Raw genomic sequence first — 25,017 nt, forward strand, 5'->3', positions numbered from 1 at the left:
GCCTCCTCCCGGGCCGAGAAACGCGTCGGCGGCCCCGCCGCGGGGGGCAGCGACATCCGGGCTACCGGGCTGGCGACGACGACGGCCCCTTGGGCAGCTCCCAGCCCCTGCGGGACGCCCGGCTGGCCGCGGCTGGGGGGCGCCGCCGGGGCCTGCGGGGGCCTTCGGCGCCACGTGAGCACCCCAGCCCCGGAGCGCCCTGCCGCCGCCCGCCCCCACCTCGCTGTCGCCTGGCCCCGGACGCCTGGGCCCGGCACGCGGGTCACGGACGCTTCGCTCTCGGGGCCGCGCCGCGCGCGCGCCCACATTGGGCCCGCCCCACCTCCTGCGCGTGCACGGGGGGCGGGGCGCCCGGGAGGCCACCAATCAGCGTCGGCCGGCCCAGGACCGCCTCTGAAGTCCTCGCGGGGGGCGGCGCGGGAGGCAGAACTTCGTGGGGGGCGCGGCGCCGGGAGGCGGGCGGGGGAAGCGGGAGTGCGGAGCGGCTGGGAAGCCGGGCGCGGAGGCCACCGGCTCCGACTCAGAAGCTCCGCGGAAGTGAAAGGGCGGGAGCGGCGGGGAGGGGCGCGGGCCGCGCGTGAGAACCGGAGCGGGCGAGCGGGAGGAGGGGCACGGCGCCGGGAGCAGGTGGTGAGGCCGGAGGGGGGAGGGGAGGGGGGAGGGGAGGGGAGGGGGCGAGTGGGCACGTCCCGGAGATTGGAAAACCGGGGATGGACGTGCCGGGTTAATGAGCATAAAGCCAGGATCTGTCAAGGCTTATTTATGCAGCACAGAGAACTAAAAGAAGTTGTGTACTTACTGGTGAGATAGGCTCTAAGATTCTCCTCTGTCCGAGTTTTTCTAAAGAAAAGTGGTTACATATTTTTAATGTCTGGTAGTATTTATTAAAACCGAAAGTTGATCACAATATTTCATCGTGGGAGTTGGGGGGAAAAAAGGAACAAAAGGCATTTTAAAACTAATTTAATTTCTGTGATCTCTTCTACCGAACATTTGGGGAAGAATATATGTTTCAGCCATCGGATACACTGAGTTAATTTTTAGGGTAGAGTAGGGGGTGTATGTGAACGTGAACAAACCCGTACCCCGAAGTCTCATTTTCCTCACCTGCAAAATGAAAGCCATGAACTCCTCTGACTAATCGCGCAGCGTGTTTTGTGATTCGATGTATATTTGAGGAAAAAGACAACATAAGCATTGTCCGGTCGCACGGGAGGGATTCCCCGGGCAGGCGTTCTGGGCCACCTTCTCCTCTGGATGGTCTCGTCCACTCGCAGAGCGTCGTCCTGCTTCCAGCCGACCCCATCCTGAGGTCCAGGCATAGTTAACTTGAGTGCCACAGAAATCTCATCATCTGTGTGTCCTAAATGGAGCTCCGCACCTCCCCTCCAAACTTCCCGTGTTTCCCATCTCGGCAACTGCATCACGATAGCTTGGTCCTCAGCCCCTCACCCCGTCCTCCAGTCATTAAGCCCCAGGATCCGTCTTACTTCCGTGCTTCTGGTCGCCTGTTTGTCGCTCCTGCCATGCTCTGGCTTCTTCCGTGCAGCACCGGCGTCTCCCACCTGGATTACCGTTAGTTACCTGCTCACTCGTCTCGGTCTCGGGTTTTGCCCTACCCCCGTCTCGACATTGCAGCCAGAGAGACACTTCACTGCAAAGTAAATCGCATCGTGTTACCCGCGTTTAAACTCTTTTAGGGGATGGCTGTCGCCCTCGGGATGAAGTCCTATCTCCTTAAATTCTCTTTATAAGGCCCTCCTAATCCTGTCCCCTGCTGGATCTTTGACCACCGGCCACTCCTCCCACCCGTCCCCAGTTCCAGCCTACCTGAACTGCTTTCCGTTCTCTCAACATGCCCAGTCCTCTCCAGCTTCCGCAGCCCTCCCCGCTCTCCTGCTTTCCTGAGAGGTGGCTTCCTTCCTTTCCCTCACCTCCTTACCCAAAGTGAGAATTAGGGGCGCCCATCGCACCCCTACCTCTGCAGCAAACCATAGCCGTGCAGTGCAGTCACTTGTCCTGCCCTTCAAAGCAGGGGCTGCGTCCTGCTCAACATTGTTCCCAGCTCCTAGGCTACACTGGTCAGAGCCCTTTTAGAATACACAGTGATGGGCACAGGAAACCGGTAGCCTTAGGTGTCTGCTGATAGATTCATTTTATATTGCTGTATTTTTCAGTTTTGAATTCCTCTTCTTAGTTACAGGTTTCTCTATAAGAGAAACATTTTTAAAAAACAATAAATTTTACTTAAACCAATGTGATGTTTTTGTCACAATTAACTATAAATCTCTTGCAGCAGAAATAGTGTGTGTGGTTTGTGAAATGAAACTCTGGACCAGTAGCTGCTGTTCAATGCAAATGGGCAGAAGTGGGTTAAATGGGTTCCTTTTAAGGTCAGACTCTGAATCTTTAAAACTGAGCTGAAAGTAATGCCCCAATAATGACTGAGGGAAGGCGTGGGAGGAAAGAGTAGCTGAGAGTTCTGGTTCCTTGTTTATTATTATTATTAATTTTTAGGATAGCATTATCCGTATGTTAAGAAATTGCTCTGAAACTGACTTTAACAAACAACTCCTGATACACTTAATATTTTTCTTTTGCTTACATGAGATGTCTGTGTAACAAATTGAAATTCTCATTTTCCTTGTGTTCATTCACTTGGAGCTCACAATGCTAACATATGCCCATTTAGATCTGTAGTATTTCTAAACACCACCCTGCTACACATTTTCCAATAAAGTTAAACAAGAATTCTTTGTTGAGAGATGTAATATTTGGAGGGAGGATGGGGGAATAAATCTTAACTACTACAAATTGTTTCCCTTCAGCCTTACTCTGAAGGAGATCCTTGTTGGTTTTCTCATTACTGTACAGCTAGTCTGTTGACTTTTTTACACTTTGGTGGAAGGGAGTGGAATTTAGTAAGAAATAAAAATTTTTTTTAAAAAAGAGAAGGTAAGTTTGTTTCTTTAGTGAAATAAGCAAAAAACTGAAATTATATAAAAGTAAAAGTAAGTAATGTATTTAAAGTATTTAAAGCAGAAAAATATTCATTATAATTATTTACTACTTCTACAGAGAAGTATTCTCTCAGCATGTACCATATCTGTTTACAGGACATGCCAAGTGATTATTATAAACAAATGATAAGGAAAAAATAAATGCGGGAGAAATGGCCTCTCTCTTGTGTATGTAGGTTTGGATAATTTTGAGTTCAGAAAACATTTTAGATACTGTGATTTGGTAAAAATCCTATAAGTACGTTTTTACCTACATTTTAGCTAATTGTGTTTTTTTAGTTTTTAAACCTTTTAAAAAATCTTATTTCCAAACCATAGAGTGGTAAAGGATTTTTAAAAAACTGTTTATAGTGAAACATTTTTTTTTAAATAGCTACTTTTTAAAAAGACTTTTTATATTGGAGTATAGCCGATTAACAATGTTGTGATAGTTTCAGGTGTACAACAAAGTGACTCAGCCATACATATACATGTTTCCATTCTCCCCCAGACTCCCTTCCCATCCAGGCTGCCACATAACATTGAGCAGGATTCCCTGTGCTATACAGTAGGTCCCCATTGGTCATCCTTTCTAAATACAGCTGTGTGTACATGTCAATCCCAAACTCCCCAACTATCCCTTCCCTCCACCTTTCCTCCACCCTACAACCACAAGATCATTCTCCAAGTATGTGAGTCCGTTTCTGCCCTATAAATACGTTCATTTGTGTCATTTCTTTTTAGATTCAAGCAATATCATACGATATCCCTCTCTGTCTGTCTGACTTACTTCGTTCAGTATGACAATCTCTAGGTCCATCCATGTTGCTGCAAATAGCATTATTTCATTATTTTTTATGGCTGAATAATATTCCATTGTATATATGTACCACATTTTTTTTTAACATCTTTATTGGAGTATAATTGCTTTACAATGGTGTGTTAGTTTCTGCTTTATAACATAGTGAATCAGCTATACGTATACATACATCCCCATATCCTCTCCCTCTTGCGTCTCCCTCCCACCCTCCCTACCCCACCCCTCTAGGTGGTCACAAAGCACCGAGCTGATCTCCCTGTGCTATGCGGCTGCTTCCTACTAGCTATCTATTTTACATTTGGTAGTGTATATATGTCCATGCCACTCTCTCACTTTGTCCCAGCTTACCCTTCCCCCTCCCCGTGTCCTCAAGTCCATTCTCTACGTCTGCGTCTTTCCTGTACTGCCCCTAGTTTCTTCAGAACCTATGTACCACATCTTCTTTATCCACTCCTCTGTCGATGGACATTTAGGTTGCTTCCACGTCTTGGCTATTGTAAACAGTGCTGTAATACATGCACTGGGGTGCATGTATCCTTTCAGACCATGTTGTTCTCGGGATCTCTGCCCAGGAGGGGGATTGCAGGGTCATGTGGTAGCTCTATTTTTGTTTAAAAATAGCTACGTTTAAGAACATATCAGGAATTCCCTGGCAGCCCAGTGGTTAGGACTCCGTGCTTTCATTGCAGAGGGCACAGGTTCAATCCCTGGTCGGGGAACTAGGATCCCACAGGCTGTGCAGCCTAAAAAAAAGTAAAAAATAAATAAATAAAAAGAGCATATCTACAATGACATACATTTCGGCCTTATTTAAGCATGTCAAACCTGATTAGGTGACCACTTGAGAGAAACACACGTTGAAGATGAGATCTAAGATTGCCAATTGCTACATCTGTTGGTTTTAGCAGAGATTTCAAGTTAATTGGGCGTTGAAAATAAACCATCGGCTAGTCGAGATATGCAGATAGTGATGACCAGCAGAGTGGAAAGAGGGTGGGATTTGGAATTAAAAGACTCAGGTCTAAGTCAGATAGCTTTATACCTTCTGCAAGTTATGTCTGAGACCTACTTTCCACATTTATAGATTGGGCAACTGTTTATCTTCTTGACCACTGTGTGTGTGAGGATCAGGTGAGGATAATACATCGTGCCAGCCTTGAAGCACTGGATAAGTCGTAGTTACCGGTACTGTCCTACACATCCTGCTTTGGAATTGGAGACAGTTACTTTTCATGGAAGTCGTAAAATTGTATATTATGTGTATATATATATATATATATATATATATATATATATATATATATATATAAATCTAAGAAGGAAATAAATTACTTTTTCATAAACTCTGACTCCCTAAGGAGGGTTCATATATACTTGGCATTTGTTCATGGGTAATAGCTGGTATTAGAGACAATTGGGGCACTGTATATAAAAAATAATCGTTGTAGTAAGGGTACAGAGCATTCTGGTACAGTCTAGATTTCGTTTTGCTCTGTGTAGAATGCAAGCAAGGTGATATGTGTGTGTGTGAAACTGATAAGAATGGATAAAGAAAAATAAGGCAAATATTTAATGAAGTATATCTTATTCAGTGCTCACTGTCAAAGGCTAAAAAAGGAAGATATTCTTTGATGACAGTATTTATTTGTTATTATTGACCCATGATAAATCTGGAGGATAAAGTAGCAAAGTGGCATAAGAAGCACTTCCATTATCCTTGACTCCTTCACCCAAGTTTGAAATATTTGGCCAGCGGTTAATCATCCTCCCCAGGTTTGACTGAGAACTTACGTGCAGAAAGCTATAGTGTACACAATGTGGAGGGTAAAATAAATACAAAATGCATTTTCTCTCAGGGAAGAATTCTGAGAAAGAAAAGAAACAAAGACCTAGACGTTTGTGAGTGAGCCTACACTCTTTGCCCGGGGGGGAGGCTGGATGGGCAACTTCCCGCTGCCTCTAACCAACCCCACCAGCAAGCAGAGGAGGTGACTCCTGCCCGAATACAACACTCTCAGCCTCTGCCCTTCTACCCGCATTCTCTTGCGTCCTAACATTGTCCATTTTCTAAAGTTGCCCGTTAAAATAGAAATCTCCCTGGGAGGGGTGTAGCTGGCACTAGAAGCTAACGCCTAAATAATCTGTTACCTGCTCAGCAGAGATGATTCTTATCCTGCTGAGACCAAGAAAGGGAACGAGATGGACACATGAGAGCACGTGAACAGCCGAGGTGGAAGGGAAGGATGGAGGACCCATAGAGAGGGGACCCAAAAGCACGTTGATAGTTTTGCCCGGGGCCGTCGCTCCAGCTCCGTTTCTGTGCAGGTGTGACCTGGTGCCTTGGGGTTCCAGCCTCTGTTCTCAGGCTTCCAGATCTCTGCATCTGGTGCTACCCATCGTCCTTGACTGTCGTGGGATTCAGCTAGATTCACACTAGCTTCATGGTAAACATGACACTAGAAGAAAAAGCATCCTGAAGGTCAGAAGACCTGAGTTCTTTGTGACTTTGAGCCATTCAGACCTGCTACAGACTTCAATTTCCACATTTGTAAAAAGGAGAGAGTAGATTACATTCCTATTCTGCTCTGGGTTTCTCCCTCTCCCTGCTAACTTCTCTCCCAACTCTTTTTACTGTAATTAAGCTTCTATCACTGGTGGTAGAAAAACATGGCAGCTCCCAAAAGGTGGAAACAACCCAAATGTCCATGGATGACTGGATGAACAAAATGTGGTCTATACATACAATGGAATATTATTCAGCCTTAAAACGGAAGGAAATTCTGAGCCATGCTACAACATGGATGAAACTTGAAGATGTTATGCTGAGCGAAATAAGCCAGGCACTAAAGAACAAATACTGTATGATCCCACTTTCATGAAATACCCAGTCAAATTCCTAGAGGCAGAAAGTAGAACAGAGATTACCAGGGGTGGAGAGGGAGAGGGTTTGGGGAGTTACTGCTTAATGGGTACGGAGTTTTAGTTCAAGATGATGAAAAAGTTCTGGAGATGGACAGTGGTGATAGTTGCACAGCACTGTGAATATAATTAATGTCACTGAACTGTACACTTAAAAATGGTTAGAATCATACATTTTGTCTTGTGTATATTTTACCACAAAAAAATTTTAAACAAACAAATCTGGATGTGTGCAGTGGGAAACTGGCTGAGGACCTGTTTGTTTGGTCTGCCTGGTGCCTTGCACCTGACTTTTCTGTGTGGCTGTTTGAGTTTTGACCCAGGCTCAGTCTTTGCCCGCATGACAAGACCCCCTCGGTATCCCTCTCCAGGGAAAGCTGCTCACTCTCCGTCAATGTACAGGTCTCTCCTGGACCTGACCTGGTATCGGTATTGCCACAGCTCTTCCCAAGCAGAACCCTGAGCTGTGGCCTCTGCCATCCTGTGGAGCCATCACTCCAGACTTGAGTGTGGCTCTCCCGCGTCCACTGAGGACGTTGCTTGGAACCACCCTGCCTCTCAAGTGCTTCCATGTGTAGCCTGTATCCACAGCCTCCATCCTTTCCCGTGACCTGATGGAGACCCCACCCGTCAGCCTCTCTCTCCCCAAGCACCCACTCCGCCTCTTGGGGGGTGTCCACACTTGTGTGCACTGGGACCCGTGCACGTCGGCTGATGGTCTGCAACCCCGATCGAGCCCAAAGTGAAGTCCATCAGGACTTTCCTGCAAGTCTGTTGGTGACTTCCTCTTACGCTCTGTAAAACTGCCCTCTCTTTAAGTCTCATTCCATTTCACTCGAGGCCTCTGCTAATGCATGTTACGGGGCCCTGTTTTCTCATGTCCCAGCCTAGTTCTGCATGAACAAACCTCGTTTTTAACTGCTCTTTTTGCAGCGCTCCAAAAGTGCTATGCTCTCTCTGCTCCAAGTTTCCGCACCAGCAGATCCCGCCGCCTGGCATGCTGTTCCTTCCCTCTTCTTTGTCTAACAGACTCCTACGCATTCCTCAGGGCTCAGCTGGGACCTCATCTCTGAGAAAGCAGGTGCAGGCCCCTCCCTCGTGCTGCAGGAGAAGCATGTGTGCCCACAGCCCTCTCTGCTTCTTCCTCCCATCATACTTGTATTACAACTTCCCCAGATGTGAGATTCACGAGGGCAGGGACCGTGACATCTTCATAATGGCATCCTCCCAGTCTGATACAGGGCCCAACACAATACAGTTGTTGAATAAGTCGCTGAATATACTTTTAAGAACACATTGTTATAGGTTTGGTCTAACTGATGATAATTTGGCTTATAATTTTATTTCTATAATTTTATTCTCTTCTTATAAATATTGTCATTACCTTTTTTTTTAAGTTATGTTTATGTGAGATGGGTCTCTTTTTTTTTTTAATTTAAATTTTTTTTATTTTTATTTTTGGCTGCGTTGGGTCTTTGTTGCTGCGCGCAGGCTTTCTCTGGTTGCGACGAGCGGGGGCTACTCTTCGTTGCAGTGCGCGGGCTTCTCATTGCGGTGGCTTCTATTGTCGCAGAGCACAGGCTCTAGGCGCGCGGGCTTCAGTAGTTGTGGCACGCAGGCTCCGTAGTTGTGGCTCGCGGGCTCTAGAGCGCAGGCTCAGTAGTCGTGGCACATGGGCTTAGTTGCTCCGTGGCATGTGGGATCTTCCCGGACCAGGGCTCGAACCCTTGTCCCCTGCATTGGCAGGCGGATTCTTAACCACTGCGCCACCAGGGAAGCCCGTCATTACCTTTTATGTTATCTTTTTTTTTTTTTAACCAAAGACTAGTTAATCTTAATACTTGGTATACCAATTAGAATTAGGTTTGGCCAGGGACTTCCCTGGTAGTCCGGTGGTAAAGAATCCGCCTTCCAATGCAGGGGGCGTGGGTTCGATCCCTGGTCAGGGAACTTAGATCCCACATGCCACGGGGCAACTAAGCCTGCGTGCCACAACTACTGAGCTCGTGCACCTCAACGAGAGAGCCCATGAGCCACAAACTACAGAGCCCACGTGCCCTGGAACCCACGTGCCACAACTACAGAGCCCATGTGCTCTGGAGCCCGTGCTCCACAACTAGAGAGAGAAAACCCAAACGCCACAACTAGAGAGAAGCCCACACACCGCAACAAAAGATCCCACATGCCTCAACGAAGATCCCACATGGCGCAACTAAGACCCAACACAGCCAAAAAAATAAATAAAATAAATAAATATTAAAAAAAAAAGAATTAGGTTTGGCTGCACATAACAGAACATCCTCAGATGAGCATGAGCATAAACAAAATAGAAGTTTGATCCCAATTCTGCACAAGTTCAAGTACAGATAGAGTTGGGCTGGTATGCATCTCACTCCAAATCTTCAGGGATCAATTCTCTTTCAGCTTCACTTGGCCATCCAGAGGCTGTGCCACTGTCTTTGTGCTCCAAGACAGAGGCTAGGCTGGAATTCCAGGAAGGAATCAAGAAAGGGTGTAGGGTGCACACCAACTGTCTTTCTGGAAGCTCCTCAGACGCTCACATCCAACGTTCTTGCTTATATACTGTTGGGCTGGCTCAGTCACACATAGCTGCAAGGGAGGCTGAGACACATGGTCTTTGCTTTGAGCAGTTGTGTACCCAGCTAAAAATCCCATTGGTACGGAAGAAGAGGGGCAATGAGTATTGGGGGACAAAATGAAGGGTAGGCCATGCCTGAGTTTAAACAAGATATAAATATGCCAATACCAGAATTCAGATGGATCTAGATTTCAGACGTATTCTTCCCAGCTCCTAATCTCCTTTGTTGAAAAGTCATGACATTTATTATTTTTGATATTTATTTATTTAGGCTGCGTCGGGTCTCTGTTGCGACACATGGGACCTTTTGTTCCGGTGTGCGGGCTCTGTAGTTGTGGCGCACGGACTTAGTTGCCCCGCGGCATGTGGGATCTTAGTTCCTCAACCAGAGATCGAACCTGTCTCCCCTACATTGGAAGGCGGATTCTTAACCACTGGACCGCCAGGGAAGTCCACAGTCATGACATTTAGACTCAGGAGTTTTCACATTAAGCAAATCCCTAAATTTCCAGGTTTTCTCCTATTACCAGGCAATGAAAGAAACAAGTGCTATCACTGTGTCCTTAGGATGAGGCTCAGAGGCGGGGGAGAGGGGGTGGAGGTGAGGGGTGTCAGCAGAGAAAGGGCTCAGTAGGAACAAAGGCAGGATGTCATGTTTTAACACATCTTGTCTAGCCCCTGAGTCTCACGGGCCAGCTGGGCTTTGTCCTGTTTCTCCCTGGCTCGGCTCTCTGGGGCATGTTCCTGGCCCTTCCCATCCTGGAGCACCTGCAGTTCCACCCCGGGAAGCTGGAGGTCTCTGCTCCTCCACGGGCCACTGTGGACGCCCTTCTCCAATCACCCAAGAGGTGGTGTCATCAGAGGCCACAGTCTCTGCCACTGGACAGGCTGCAGATGCTGCTTGCAGGGGACCCCAGTCTGCACTACAAACCTGCTCTTCCTTGTAACCAGCCGTGTAGCCTCAGACACCAGCCCACGTGGCAAGCCCTTCACTCACCTAGTCTCTCTTTCGCTCTCATTCCAACCTTCTCCCTCCTCCATCTGATCTTTTTTCCTTCCCTTATTTTTCCTCCCTCCCATTCCCTTCCAGCGTCCTCGGAAACCCTGATTGCTCTCACGGCTTTGTCCTGTTTTTATCCTCCAAGCCGAACTCACTGTAAATCACCTCCCCTGAATCTCTAGTCATGGCAGGGCTGGCCCTCCTTCTCTCCCTTGCAGCTGAGGACACCGCTCCGGGCTCAGCATCCTCCATCCTCCATCCTCCCTCCCCGCAGGCTTCTTCCTCTCCTCCTGCAGACTTGCGAGAGCGCCCACACTTTGAGGAAGGGCGCTCTTGTCTTTGCCGCTCTATCCCTTTCCTTTCTTTCGTCGCCGATAAGGAAATACAGAGTATCCACTGCTCCCAGTGTTTCATCACCGCTCCTAACTCGATTCCTTGTCATCGGGTGGCACACGCCACATCTTTGTGGTCATCAGTGACCTCCAAATGACCTCATCCGATGAAGGCACCAGATTCCTGGATTAGAACACGACATTAAGGTCACTGTCTTTCCATCAAAATTTCCTCTTGCCTTCCATCACACTACATACTCTGGTTCTTTTCTTACCTTTTATGACCACTCTGATAAGCAATGAAACATCAATGCTAACAGCTAATGTTTAATGAGCACTTATTTTGTGTCAGGCAGAAGGTAAGGTGCCTTATATACATCATTTCCTTTAACCCACAGAGTACTGACTCTGTGAGGGAGATGCAATAATTATCCCCACTTCACAGATAAGGAAACCGAGGCTTGTCGGTGTACAGAGGTCAACAATGTGCTCATGATGACAAAGCTAGTAAGAGTTAGAGCTAAACTCAAACACACGTTTGCTGAATTCCAAACCAGGACGGCACACTGCTTCTACTCCACCTGTTGTTCCTCATTTCCCGATTTCACCTTAAATATGAGACTTTCCTAGGACTTTCTGTTCTGGACTACCTGCTCCCTGTCTATAGATATTTACTTTTACAAAGCAGTGTTCTTTCATGGAGTGAACACTCTCTTTTATTCATTTATTCTTAACCTCTTTATTATGGAACATTTAAACACACAGAGAGATAGAGAGAATTGTGTAGTGACCCCCCTCCCCTGCCCCCAGGCACCATCACCCAAGTCCAACAGTCATCCATGTATAGCCGTACTTGTTTCATCTGTACCCCGCCATTCCTCATACCCCACCACTGGATTATTTTGAAGCAAATCTCAGAAATCATATCAGTTCATCTGTAAATATTCCAGTATATTATTTAAAATATAAGGACCCTTAAAAAAAAGCCTTGGGGCTTCCCTGGTGGCGCAGTGGTTAAGAATCTGCCTGCCAATGCAGGGGACACGGGTTCGATCCCTGGTCTGGGAAGATCCCACATGCCGTGGAGCAACTAGGCCCGTGGGCCACAACTACTGAGCCTGCGCGTCTGGAGCCTGTGCTCCGCAACGGGAGAGGCCGCGACAGTGAGAGGCCCGCGCACTGCGATGAAGAGTGGCCCGCTCGCCACAGCTGGAGAAAGCCCTCGCACAGAAACAAAGACCCAACACAGCCAAAAATAAATAAATAAATAAATAAATTTATTTAAAAAAAAAAAAAAAAAGACTTAGCCAGTATCTTCTTTAAAAAAAAAAAAAAGCCTTAACCACAAAAACATAAATATGTCTAAAAATGAAAAAGGATCCCTTAATATCAGCAAATATCCAATCAGGTCATATTTCCTCAGTTGTCTCATAAATTTTTTAAAGAGTTGCTTTGTTCAGATCAGGATCCAAACAAGGTCCACACGTTGTACTCTTTAAATCACCCTTAATCATTTGATTCCCCTTTTTTATTCCCCTGCACCACCTCGGTGCTCAAAATCCACATTCTGGATTTTGCTGATCTCATCCCCATGGGGTTGTTTAACACGTTGGTCCCTCCACCCACCCAAATTTCCAGTAAACTATAGTCAGATCTAGAGGTGTGAGCTGATTCAAGTCCATTTTTTTGGCAAGATGATTTCAAAGGTGAAATGCTGTACTTCCATCAAGAATCTCATTTATTTAGATGGATTCCAAGTCTGTGTCCAGCTTCATCCCTTTATCTTCAGCTAACAGATATTTGGCCATCATCTCAAAATCAGCACATCTAAAAACAAATTTATCTTCCCCCGCACAAGCTTTCCCTCTTGACGTGGTCTCTGTTTCGGCCATTTCTATTGTCCTTTTAAATGGCTTGGGCTCCTAGTCTCAGGGCCGCCCTCCACTTTCCCTTGGCTCCCATATTCAGTCACAAAGACCCTCCAGTTCTCTCTCTATAGGGTGTTAGCATCCTTGCCCCTTGATTCTCACACCCATTGCCCTCATAAAGGCTTTAAAAATATTACAATACCCTCCCCCCACTGGTCTCTCTTTCCTCAGTTCCACTTCGTAAACTGACACTGGACCAAGGTCATACCTGACATCTTCTTTTAGTGTTGAATATTGGAGAGTCAAACAAACACTTACTCAGGCAGTGGAATAAGGCAAAGCTTCTTTCTGAGGATAATCCTGGATTTGTCTCAAGGGACACCTATGGCCCTCGGGGGAAGGCAAAGTTGCCTGTCACCCTGGCAAAACCCTGCTTGCTAGCTTTCTCGGCTTTTCTGGTAGGGTGTTCACACTTGTGTTTGTCTGTTCCCAAAACATGTGCCTGGCCTTCAACCAGTAATACAGATTGCCAGCCACTTAGGCTCTGCCCTCATGTAAACCCGCCCTCTGGCTCTAATTACAAGCCAAACACACAGACACCCAACAACACAAAGAACTCCCAGTCGAGAGAGGGGACATTCAGGGAAAATTCTCTAGGAGACATGGTATCTATACACTCTTCCAAGAACTTTGTTGAGGTAAGATCAGTGACCCTCTGCATCCTGGATGGCTTTCAACCAAGATGCTCTTGAACATGACCCTGCTGACACGGCTCCTATCAGGGGACACAACTTACTACCTTCCGTGAGAATTCCCATGTGACACTTTCTTGTAAAATTCGACAGAAAGAACTGGTTTTCAAAGAGCTGCTATGACGTCCTTCTATCCATAGGAAAAGCTATGGATTTATACTTTCACTTTTTACCCTGGCCATCAGGAGGCTCAGATATTTGCAAAGCTCAATAACCGGTTAATGTTCTTGGTTAGGAATTTTATATTTTCTCCGAGGTCCTGAGTTCAGATTCTATTTCTACTTTAATAATTTTGTGCTGTTAATTATCTTATAAGCTTCTTAAAATGCATTTTGGAATGAGCCAGTGTGTACCTTAAGTAAATAAAATGCTACTACATTCCTCCACCCAGGCAAAGGTCAATTGATTTACCTCATACGACTCCAAGTTTGCTTATTCTGTGCCTTCTGATTGGAATGCTTCCCCATCCTACTGTCCCACCAGCACCCCCCTCTCCCCAAAGCCTACCCACCGCAGATACCTCAGTTCAAATGTCCTCTCCTCCCCCATGAACGTCCTGACTGCTGCAGCCTAGAACAAGCTTTCCTTCCTCTGAGAGCCTTTCGTGTTGTTTGTACACTACTCATTTACTACTTCCCACGCACTCTCTTTTATTGTTAGTTTTATAAACATTTTTTTAAAATTTGAAGGTAACTTGTGCATACAGTAGAAAATTCAAACAGTACAAGACAGTTGCACAGGAAAAAGCTATTTGCCATCCACAATTGCCTCAGAGATGACTATTGCTAGTCGTTTGTGTATCATTCCAGACACACCTATGAATTTATAAACACACACATGAATGTACATATATGCACGCATATAGGTACATATATGTATATGTGTGTGTACTTATAAATCCTTCTGTCCTTTTTTCCACAGCTATGAACATACCATATACATTCTTCTGCATCTAGACTCTTTTTTTCTGGTGGTGCCCCATGGCTTGCGGGATCTTAGTTCCCTGACCAGGGATCGAACCCTCGGCCCCTGCAGTGGAAGTGCAGAGTCTTAACCACTGGACCGCCAGGGAGGTCCCTAGACTTTTTTTTTTTCATACAACATTATCGCTTGGAGATTATAGCACATCAGTACATAAATATCTACCTCATTCTTTCTAATACCTGTGCAGCTTCTATAGTAAAGATAAACCCTAATTTATTTGATTAGTTATGCCATCATGGCCCATGTCTCTCTGATTAAATGTACTCTTTGTGAGGGCAATGGAAGCAACATAACCACATTGAGTATAGTCCTCCACAGATCCAGAGTATGGTACCTTCCACCCAGGAAAAGCTTAATGAATAACTGATTGTCAACTTTTATCAGTAAATAGTCAAGCAGAAAGTAATTCTACTTTATACAAATGTTTTAGGAGTAACTTGGGAAAGTCTTATAGCACTAGCCAGTCAACCACGTCCATCTTTCACTGGCACTTGCCATGGTTTAGGCTTGACCTTGAGATATACTAGGTCTCAGCTGATGAAGATGGGGCTGAGGGGGCCTGAGCCTGTGGCGGGGCTTCCAGGGAGGCACTGGATCCTGCCAAGTCCCCACGTCCAGAGTCAGCAGCAGGGAATCTGCAGGACCAAGAGAAGCACCCCAAGGAGAGAGCGAGGCGGTGCACTTGGGAGCCAGTCTCTGTTCTGCTCATGGGGGGTGAGGCCTTCACCAGGCAGTGGGCGAAGGAACTGGCTTGAAGTGCTCTCAGGCAAGGAGGAGTTACAAAGTGCCAGGACCTCCGCTGGAGGGGTCTTAGTCTTAAAAAAAGATGAGGCTACACCCATCTTCATAGATGCATTATGCATACAGCTACAAGGTGGAAACAGTCCAAGTTTCCATTGACAGAGGAATGGATAAAGAAAGTGTGTCTAACATGCACCCCAATGTTCACTGCAGCACTGTTTACAATAGCCAGGTCATGGAAGCAACCTAAATGCCCATCGACAGATGAGTGGATAAAGAAGATGTGGTACATATATACAATGGAATATTACTCAGCCATAAAAAGGAACGCAGTTGGGTCATTTGTAGAGACATGGATGGATGTAGAGACTGTCATACAGAGTGAAGTAAGTCAGAAAGAGAAAAACAAATATCGTATACTAACGCATATATGTGGAACCTAGAAAGATGGTACAGATGAACCGGTTTGCAGGGCAGAAATAGAGACACAGATGTAGAGAACAAACATATGGACACCAAGGGGGGAAAATGGCGGCGGGGGGGCTGGTGGTGGGATGAATTGGGAGATTGGGATTGACATGTATACACTAATATGTATAAAATAGATAACTAATAAGAACCTGCTGTATAAAAAAATAAATTAAATTTAAAAAAGGTGTGTCTATATATACAATGGAATATTTTTCAGTCTTAAAAAGCAAGGAAATTCTAACACAAGCTACAACATGGCTGAACTTTGAAAACATTGTGCTAGGTGAAATAAGCCAGATGCAAAAGGACAAATATGAGTCCACTTATATGAGGTACCTGGACTTGGCCAATTGATAGGGACAGAGAGTAGAATGGAGGTTCCCAGGAAGGGGAGAATGGGGAGTTAATGTTTAGTGGGGACAGAGTTTCTGATTGAGATGATGAAAATGTTCTAGAGATGGATGGAGCTGATAGTTGCATAACGTTGTGAATGTACTTAATGCCCCTGGCTTGCACACTTAAAACTGGCTCAAATGATATTATATATATTTTACCACTATTTATAAAAGGTATGAGGCAAGGGAAATGTATATTATTGTAGAACGTGGTATTGTTTCCCCAACGTAGTCATTTTTGTTCCGCTGCCTTGATTTGTACCCGCTCTGAGCTCACATGGACCATCTGACCCTTGGTGGGAGAGGTCTGCTAATATCACATTTTCTTTTCCTGACAGAGGCAATAAAGAAGTAGGCTGTTGGTGAGACACATGTAGCCGTACTTCTGTGACTTGCAACCCAGGTGACTTAGGAGTGACTCAAGGGCAGTGGCTTGTGAGGGCCTTACAACAGCCCTGGGACGACAGGGACAGGGACCAGGCGGGTGGTGTGCGGCCCCGAGTCCGCTCAGCTCCTGCCATTTCGATCCCAGGAAGCTGTGCCTGGGAACTGAAGTCAGCATGTGGAATGACATCCAGAGAAACTGCTGAGAGGAGCACTTAGGAGACGGTTCATACAGAGTCTTGCTAGCTTTCTAAATGAAAAGCCCCAGTATAGCAGCTCCGTCACATAGAAACACATTAGAAACATATTAACAAGTAATTACTTTGGAGGAAGTTAACTCTGTTAAATTACAAATTAAGATAAAATTAAGAATGTTTCTCCTTTCAGATTCAAGTACACAGAATTTTTTTTTTTTTTTTAATGATTCCTGCCTTTCTGTATCCAGCCATCCTAGCACCTTAAATGCAGCACTCATTCCGTAAACATTGGTCACGTGCCTCCTCTATGTCAGGCACTGTACTAGGTGCTGGTCCTGAACCAACCTCTTACAAATCTGAGGGCTGTACTGGATGGGCGGGTTCGCATGACTACCGTATTTCACTGTGGAGCAGTGAGCAGAGAGTAGTTTGTGTTTCCACCCAGGAGAAGGCATTCGTCATAATTGGTTGCATCATCCTCAAGTCCGTCTTATCCAGAGCTGCAGCCTAAAGAAGATCTTATAAAAATCAGGGTGCAGACTTGTCTGTCAAATGTGACTTTTCTCCCTTTAGAGCAGAGGAGAGTGTACACAATTGGATGTAAAGGAGTTCAGTTCATGGCAGATCGTGACAAAGGCAAGGCATCTTTTCGCAGTTGTTGGGTTGCTCTTTGGGGTTGAGAAGACCTAGGTTTGGATCCCACCTTTGTCATTCACAGCAGGGCAACCTCTCAAGCCGCAGATTCCTCATCTGTAAAAGAGGGTTATATGTGCATGATCTGCAAGACCCAAATCTAATATTTTTTCTACTGTGAATATTTTGACCAAGGAGGAAAAGGGCTGGAGTACCACATGCTAGCAATAGTTTTTGGCAAATACCTAAACCAGAGTTAAATGTAGGAGTATCATGAGGTCTGACACATGGGTTATGGAATTAGGTAACCTTAAATTATGACCTGTTCTCATTTTACATATCAGAGCACAACTCTGAGTTTGACATAGTTCAGCCTAGAATTGTCCAAGAACTTGCTATGATAATATTATGTCCCCCTGTATGACACTGACACTGCTGAGATCACCATAACAGAAACAGCACCCAAGGCCTTGGCCTGGTTAACACTGGAATCCAACCAAATGAGCCAACCAGCCACCCAGGGACTTAAGGGAATAAAGGGAAGAAGAGACATACTTACTTATTTCTTTGTTTTTGTTAACATGTTTATTTCCCCAAAGAGGATTTGAGATGGCCAGAAATCTCTGCATATCATATTATAGTATAATCATATACAGCTCATGTCCCACATTTAAACAAAGGACTGTGGCTACTTCATGACTCCAGGGAATAATGCAAGCTGATCTTACCTGGTCCCTGGGAACCCTGCTCGTTATGTGGCCCGGGTCTGGGTCTCCACAGACGACAACGACTAGTGAACCTCGAAATTCTCCAGTCATACTCCTTTTCCCCAGGGTGGAACATCACTTAAGAAAGTTGCATAACAAGCTGGTGCCTCTACAGTCTCAGCTCAGGACTCAAGGACTCTCAGGACTCAGTGAGGGTCCTTTTACTTTCTTTTCACAGCTTCTTTCTTCCCCGTGGAGACTGTCCCAAAAGTTAAACCCTTGCCTCAAATCTCTTGACCATTCATGAGCATTTCAATTTCAGTAGATGATTAACTACTGAATTAAGAAGTAAAACAGAAGCTATTATAAATGCATTTGCTTAACTTTCTGTCATCTCTCTCTACCCCAACCTATAAACTTATTGCCATTTTCACCAGCCTTTCTTTGATTAAAAAAAAACAGGTGTTGCTCTTCCCATCAGCCATCAGCTGGACGCCTGTTCTTCCCCGCAGGCCTTAGTGTCCTATCCCAGCTCCTGTCTCTTACTCTAAAGTAATGCACATCACCCTGATCTTTAAAAAAAAACAAAAAACAAACCAAAAAAAACGATTACTTTCTCTTTAATGTGAGTTCTCCTCTAGATACTACCTCATCTTTCTTCATTTCATAACCAACCTTCTGAGAAAAGAGTCTGGAATCTACATCTTCTGCCTACACTTCCTCAATGCCCATTCACTTTCCCCTTTGCGATTCAGTTTTTACCCTCAACGCTTGAAACTGGAAAGGTTAACAAAGACCAAGTCCCATGAACACATTTTATTCCTTCCCTACCTGTTCTCTCTGTGACACTTGGCGCTATTGCCCCTTCCCTTCTAGAAACTCTGCTTCCTTGATGTCTTACTCTTTCTTTCAGACAAATCTTCATACGTTTTCTCCAATGGCTTCTCTTTTGATGTCTCCCTTAAATATTTTTTCTGCCAATCTTGTACTATGTGTTTTACATGGATAAGTAATGGTCCCAGTGAATCACTCCTCTGGGCTCCCCTGGCGTTGAGCCTGGGCTGCACCACGTGACTTGCTTCGGCCAGTGGAACATCAGCAAACATGAAGTCAGCAGAGGCTCGATAAGGCTTGTGTCTTGGGGTTTGCCGTCTTGGGACACTCCTCAGAAACTTCCTTGTTTTCTGGGTGACTAAGATGAAAGACCAAGTGAAGAGAAAGAGAGGGAGAGAGAGAGGGAGAGAGAGAGAGAATGTCAATTACCCCGGGTTTTTCCAGCCGAGCCTAACTCCAGATAACCCATCACATAAGTAATACCTTTTTGTTTTAAGCCACTAAGGTCTGGGGTGGTTTGATATACAATGATAAACAACTGAGAAAACCTGGTATTTTAAAGATTCCTGTTGTCATCCTGCTTTCCTCCAATGTTGCATATTTTTCCAAACAAACATCCATTCCAGTGGATTTAAGTACCATTCATACCTCATAATTCTTACACCTACATTTCTAAACCAGATCAATCTTCTAAGTTCCCATCTCTTACTTAATGGACATCCCCATTAAAATATTCCACAGAGCACCTCGAATTCGCACACCAAAGCACTGTGTTGTTCTTCCACAAACTTCGTTCCGCTTATTTCTTATCTTGGATAATGATGTATCTACTTACCAGTCACTCAAGGAGGGAACTTAGAAGTGAATCTTCATCTCTTCCCTTTCATCCACTTATCGACAATCAGTCATTCACCAAATCTTATCAAGTATGTCACCTAAATGTCTCTCACATTTATTCCTTTATCTCCATCACCTTGAATGCTGCCCTGGTCAAGGGCCTCATCATGTTGTACTTTGACTATCACCAACATCTACTCATTGCCTCCCTGCTCTGAGGTTTGGCCGGGACATCCATATCTGTCCTGATCATTTTCCTGCTGACAATCACCTATGGAATAAGGTAAAGATTTCTTAATATGCTACTAAACCCTTTCTGACCTGGCCCTACTTTTATTTCCTTTCTCATTTTCTGCCCTTTCCCTGTGTATGCTGTGCTCTGAGCCAAATTACTTGCAGTGCCGACACTAGCCATCTGCCCCATGGATGTCTCAGACAGTTTTCCTGCCTGGTGTACCTCCCCACCCCTGCCATCTGCAGAGTCCTTGAAGACTCAGATTAAATGTCATATCCTCTGTGAAGCCTCCCCTGCCTCTCTGGGCAGAAGCAAAATGAGGCGTCTCTTCTTCTGAGCAGTCAGGTACCCAATAGTACCACGATTGTACACATTTTAATTGTAGTGACAGGCTTAAATGTCTGTGACCCCTAATAGATTCAGAGAGCTCCTCCAGGGCAGGGGTGGCTTTATTTTTATTTTCATAGCACCCAGCACAGTGTGTGATGCACAGCAAGTGCTCAATAACTATTGAATGCATAAGACACTGTATTTTCCCACTTTTAATGTTTTGTAAAAGTATCTTAAAATTGTCTAAGTTAGCACCATGAATTTCCATTTATTAGTCTAGAAATAGAGATGAGAGAGTTTAGGTGTTGCTCGACATGGCTTAGGATAAGTCTGGTGATAAGTCACGGAAGTTGGAGCCGGTAGCTGAGGGGAGAAGAAGCAAATGCTTCCTTCCAGGTGGGCGGCAGGGTCATGTTGGAACCACTGCCCCCATGGCCCCCAACACTGCTCCTTCCAGACAGAGCGCCTCCTTCCTCCACCACAGGGCGAAGTGGTCGTGCAGCGCTGCTTTGTCTGGAACGTCTTGAGTCACGAACAATAATAAGAATACAAGATGTGGGTAATTTCTTTTATTTCTCCCCTTCTCTTGCCGCATGAGGGTCTCCTCTCTTTTCTCCCTGCTTCTCGTTTCCCACAGTCTGCCCCATCACAGAGATCTTTCAAAGTAAGGATCTGACTTGTGACTCTCTTGCTGAACTCTTCAATGAGCCCCCAGCGCCTTTGGGGTGCAGTCAAGACCTCTCCTTGGCCCTATCTACTTCTCCAGTCTAATCTACTACCTCCCCACCCTGCCATTTGTGCGAGGGCCCTGGGCCACCTGGGGATGCCAAAGGACAAGGTACAGCCATTGCCCCCAAGTAGCTCACAACCCAGTGAGAAGATAAGACAGGAATGAATGAATGAATGAATGAATGATTTATTTATTTATTTAGGCCGTGCTGCGCAGCATGTGGGATCCTAGTTCCCCGACCAGGGATCAAACCCATGCCCCCTGCATTTGAAGCAAGGAGTTGTAACCACTGGCAGGGAAGTCCCAGGAATGAATTATAATTTAATGTAAACCAGTATTGATGGAGATGGGTGAACAAGAGGACAGCCAACCCACCCTGGGGGGTCACTCAGAGAAGACTGAGGAGGAGCTGCCCTCCATGTTCCACTCAGTATGGAACCACTTGCAGTGACCTGTGCTCGCTAGGCTTTGAAACAACTGGACCTCGTGGTCATCTGGCCTGCTCTCTTTGTTCTGAGGAAATCCTCAAGCCTCCCTTCTTCTAGGAAGGCTGCTCTGCTGTCCCGGCAGCAAGAATCACTCCCTTCTTTATGCTGCCACCGACCACGAGCTCCATGTGAACAGGGAGCTAACTGTGTCCTCCAATGCTAAGAGACAGTCAGCCACATAGTAGGCATTCAATCAATGTTTGCTAAAACTTAGCTAACCATGCTGTCTTTGGGAGCCAGCAGTGGCCTGATTGTAGCCCTAGTGGCTTTCTTTTCACCTGATATCTTCACCTTTCCAGTCTGGACAGTTGCCTGCAAAGGCAGTAGCAACCGGGTCCATTACCAGTGGAATATGGAGGCTGAACTTCCATATCCAGCCGGATTCTTTCCCCCATGAAAATATCACCCAGGAAGGTTATGCTGTCCTTCGAGTGATGCAGGAAATGCTTTTCAGACTTCTCTTTTTGGTGCTTTCTTCAGCATTTATAGCCCTCTGAATAGCTATAGTTTTAATTTTCTCTATCTTTCCTTTCTTTTTCTTAATTTTATGGATTAAAAATACTTTACTCAGAATTTATTACAAGTCAAATTTTTAAAACTTTGTGAATAGCTATCATGTATACTATTTAAATTCTATATATTTTCAATGACAGTCCATCTTCATCATTTAAAGGCAAAATATACTGTCTGGAGCTTGCCAAAATCATTTGGACACAAATTTGGTAAATGATAAATTAGAATAATATAGTTTTTAGTGGAAAAAAAGAAATTGGGCACTAAAGAGAGTTATTTTCTATGACTTGCAAATTGGTTCTGAACACAGTTTCAAAAGATGAGTTCCAAAAATGCATCAAGTAAGTCCTCAACACTGGAATTAGTGTAATTGATTAGTGTAGCTGATTTTAATGATTTGGAAGAACAGATAGGGAAAAGCAGATAGTTTGAAACTGAGGGTGTTCTAAAGTTTGGGTATTAGAGGTTGATACATTATGTTTCCAAACAGAGACAAATATTTATTTGTCTAAGCAGTAATGCAGCCAAATTATAGGTCAGTTAGCCTTAGTCTGAGTTCTTGGAAGAGACTGTTTTCATTCATTTCATGGGGCCTAGAAAACCTTTTTTGTAACAGGCCAAGTTGTCTCTGGAATTTTTCTCAACAGCTTTCTGGGGGCACCCACTTCTAGGCCCACCTCCAGGCCCCTTGTACCTTTCCACTGCCCTCTGGCTACAATGAACTCAAGTCTGTCCTATTCCCCAAGGGCTCAGACTCCAAAGTTACCATTTTCTCTCAGCACTAAATCAAAACTACCAACCGATTAGGCTGTACACTCCAAGAGGGCAGAAACATTGTTCTGTTTTGTTCATGACTGTATCTCCAGCACCTAGAACAAGGCCTGGAACTTCTTAGACACTCAGTGTTGAATGAATGAATAAATCTCTAAATTTGTTAGTCCCAGCCGTGTGTTGGGAGGAAAACAACCCATTGAACTAATTTACACTCATCTGTGAATGACCAGGAGTCCCTTATCTCTCCCTAAGGAATTTGCATACTCAAAGGGAAAGCTTGTGAATTCAAATTATTCTCAATGGGAAAACTTCAATAGTGAAGCAAATGGAGAGAAAACATTGGAGGCTAAAGGGTAGGGAGGGGGGAGGGGGGCGGGGAGGGGGAGTTACGACTCAAGCAGGCCAGATCCGCCTAGGAGTTTGCCCCTGAGGCCTTCCGCTTTCCAAGGCCCCTCTAGCTCTGCACCGTTACCACTTCTGAAAGTTTAGAGACTCCTCCATCCTGTCGGACCCGTGGTGGGATGAGGAGGGAGATTAAACCAGGGAGGGGCTGCAGGGCTGTTGGTTTCCACCTTGAGCTTTGGCTGTGCTATTTTACCATTTCTCATATGTTTCAAAGGGAGGTGTTCTCACTTTCTAGTTAAACATACAAGGGCACAGGGGGACCTTCTCAGAGTCAATACTATTTGTTAATTAGAGGTTAACTAATATATTTTCACTTTATGTAGATGTCATTTTTTTTTTTAAGCTCGTAAATTGACTTGAAATATATGCACATCTGACAATGAGCGGGGTATATTGTAAAGGATAGAGATAATCCCTTTTATGCCACTTTTATGGGCTCTAATATGATCTGTTGCTAGTGATTTCTTTGTAGACGTGTGTCCTGTCTTTAACCCCCATCCACCCAGCACACCCCAAAGCACCCCCAACATGCTTTCACTGAGAGACATAAACTTAATGGAAATGTAAACCTAACCTTGGAATTCTGATTCTTGGTTTATGAAATGGACTATAAAAAAGGTAGAAGTTGATTTTAGTGTTTCCTGTTTTTTTAACGTCAGAATTTTCTGTAGTGTCAACCTTCTTTCTGCTGTTTATTTGTAAATCCCTTGAATGAAACATTTACCTCTTTCAAAAGACCATTCAAATGTATGATGAAAGAAAGCCCAAACCACGGCATTTCAATCAATGACAGTAAAATGTAACAAATATTTAGAATATCATTGCTCATGTTAGGAAATAAATGTTTTAGTGATTAAGTCTAGGATAATCAAACTTAGCTATTGAAGAGTTGTAGTAGTAATATAACAAAATAGTTTTGATTAATTTTTGGTTCAAGTAGAAGTATCGTGATAGTCTTAGCACTACAGGCGCTGAATGAGGAGAAATTATATTTTGCATAGTTTTGCAATTTTCTGAGTTTATTTTGGAGTCCAATAAGAGCAATTCGTTTTCCTCTGTATCTATTATAGGTCTATGTTTGGTTGATCTACGTTCCTTCCTTGATTTAAAAATAAACGTAATCTTTTACCTAATAAAAGCACCTTAAAGTGTAAACAGTTGACGGTTTAAAAGAATTATAACTGCTTGGTATCTGCACATAAAAGGTGCTTGACAAATGTTTGTTACATCTAGTTCCTAAAAGGAAAATTGGTAAAAGAAAAATTTCTCTAGGTTTCATATTAATTTTGTACCGGGAAGGGAAATAGAATAAGAGGCTTGGGTAATTGAGGCTAGGAGATCATACAAAAGTGCCATTTTGGCCAAAGAATGATTAAAACACTCTAGTCCTGACATGTTTTAAAATGGGCACACAACCTATTTCTTTGTTTCATAACCATCGCGCTCCCTCTCCCTTTTTTGGCATGGCAACAAATTCAACAAAATCAACGCCATCTAGTTAAACTTTTTGATTTAGTGGTGGGTCCGGCGGTCCTGTCAACGAGGAGGCTAAGACAAGCAACGTGGAGAGGCAGGAGAAATCTATCTGAAATGGAACGTGCCCATTCTAAATAATCTCAGGTGGGAAAATCGTTCCAAGTTGACGGACAATTGCAGAAAGGACGTCCCAACCCCTCGAGCCGGGGTCGTCCGCCCGCGCAGCCTCGGAAGCCCCTCGCCGCGGCCCGGAGGACCGTCGCCGGCCGGGCCGCCGCTTCCTGCCCGCGGGCGGCGCACCCGGACCCCGGGAAGGTGCCGCTCGGGGAAACGTGGCACCGTCTCCAGCCCGCGTCCCGGGCGCTGCCGCGCGGCAGCCGAGCGCTCCAGCGAGCCGGGCCGGGAAGGCGGCGCGGTGGCCGCGCACCGGCCTGCGGGGAGAGCCGCCCGCAGCGCCGGCGCCCGCCCGGGGACGGGAAGTGGCGCCCCGCCCGCCCTCGCGGCCCGCGGCCCCGCAGCCCCGCGCCGCCCCCTTTCTCTCGGCCTCTCCCTCGGCCTCCACACCCCGGCCGAATTCTTGCATAAATTATGCCA

General features: G+C 45.3%; 2 long non-coding RNA genes across 4 annotated transcripts in view; both read right to left on the reverse strand.

Annotated features, from left to right (window-relative positions):
- Positions 1–25,017, reverse strand: part of LOC309646618 — a 139,883-nt gene that overhangs the window by 89,674 nt on the left and 25,192 nt on the right. The gene's annotated exons all lie outside the window — the stretch shown is intronic.
- LOC309647027 lies at positions 687–24,972 on the reverse strand. 3 transcript variants are annotated; one of them, XR_014255739.1, is made up of 3 exons: positions 12,856–24,972; positions 5,968–6,275; positions 687–4,562 (listed from the first exon to the last, which is right to left on the reverse strand). It is a non-coding gene; the product is annotated as an uncharacterized lncRNA (long non-coding RNA). The 3 variants fall into 3 exon arrangements; XR_014255740.1 differs by having other exon boundaries at positions 7,646–24,972; XR_014255741.1 differs by having other exon boundaries at positions 687–840; positions 1,108–4,562; positions 5,968–24,972.

This window comes from Balaenoptera physalus (genome assembly GCF_965194825.1).
Source record: "Balaenoptera physalus genome assembly, chromosome: 17".
Classification (NCBI taxonomy): domain Eukaryota; kingdom Metazoa; phylum Chordata; class Mammalia; order Artiodactyla; family Balaenopteridae; genus Balaenoptera; species Balaenoptera physalus.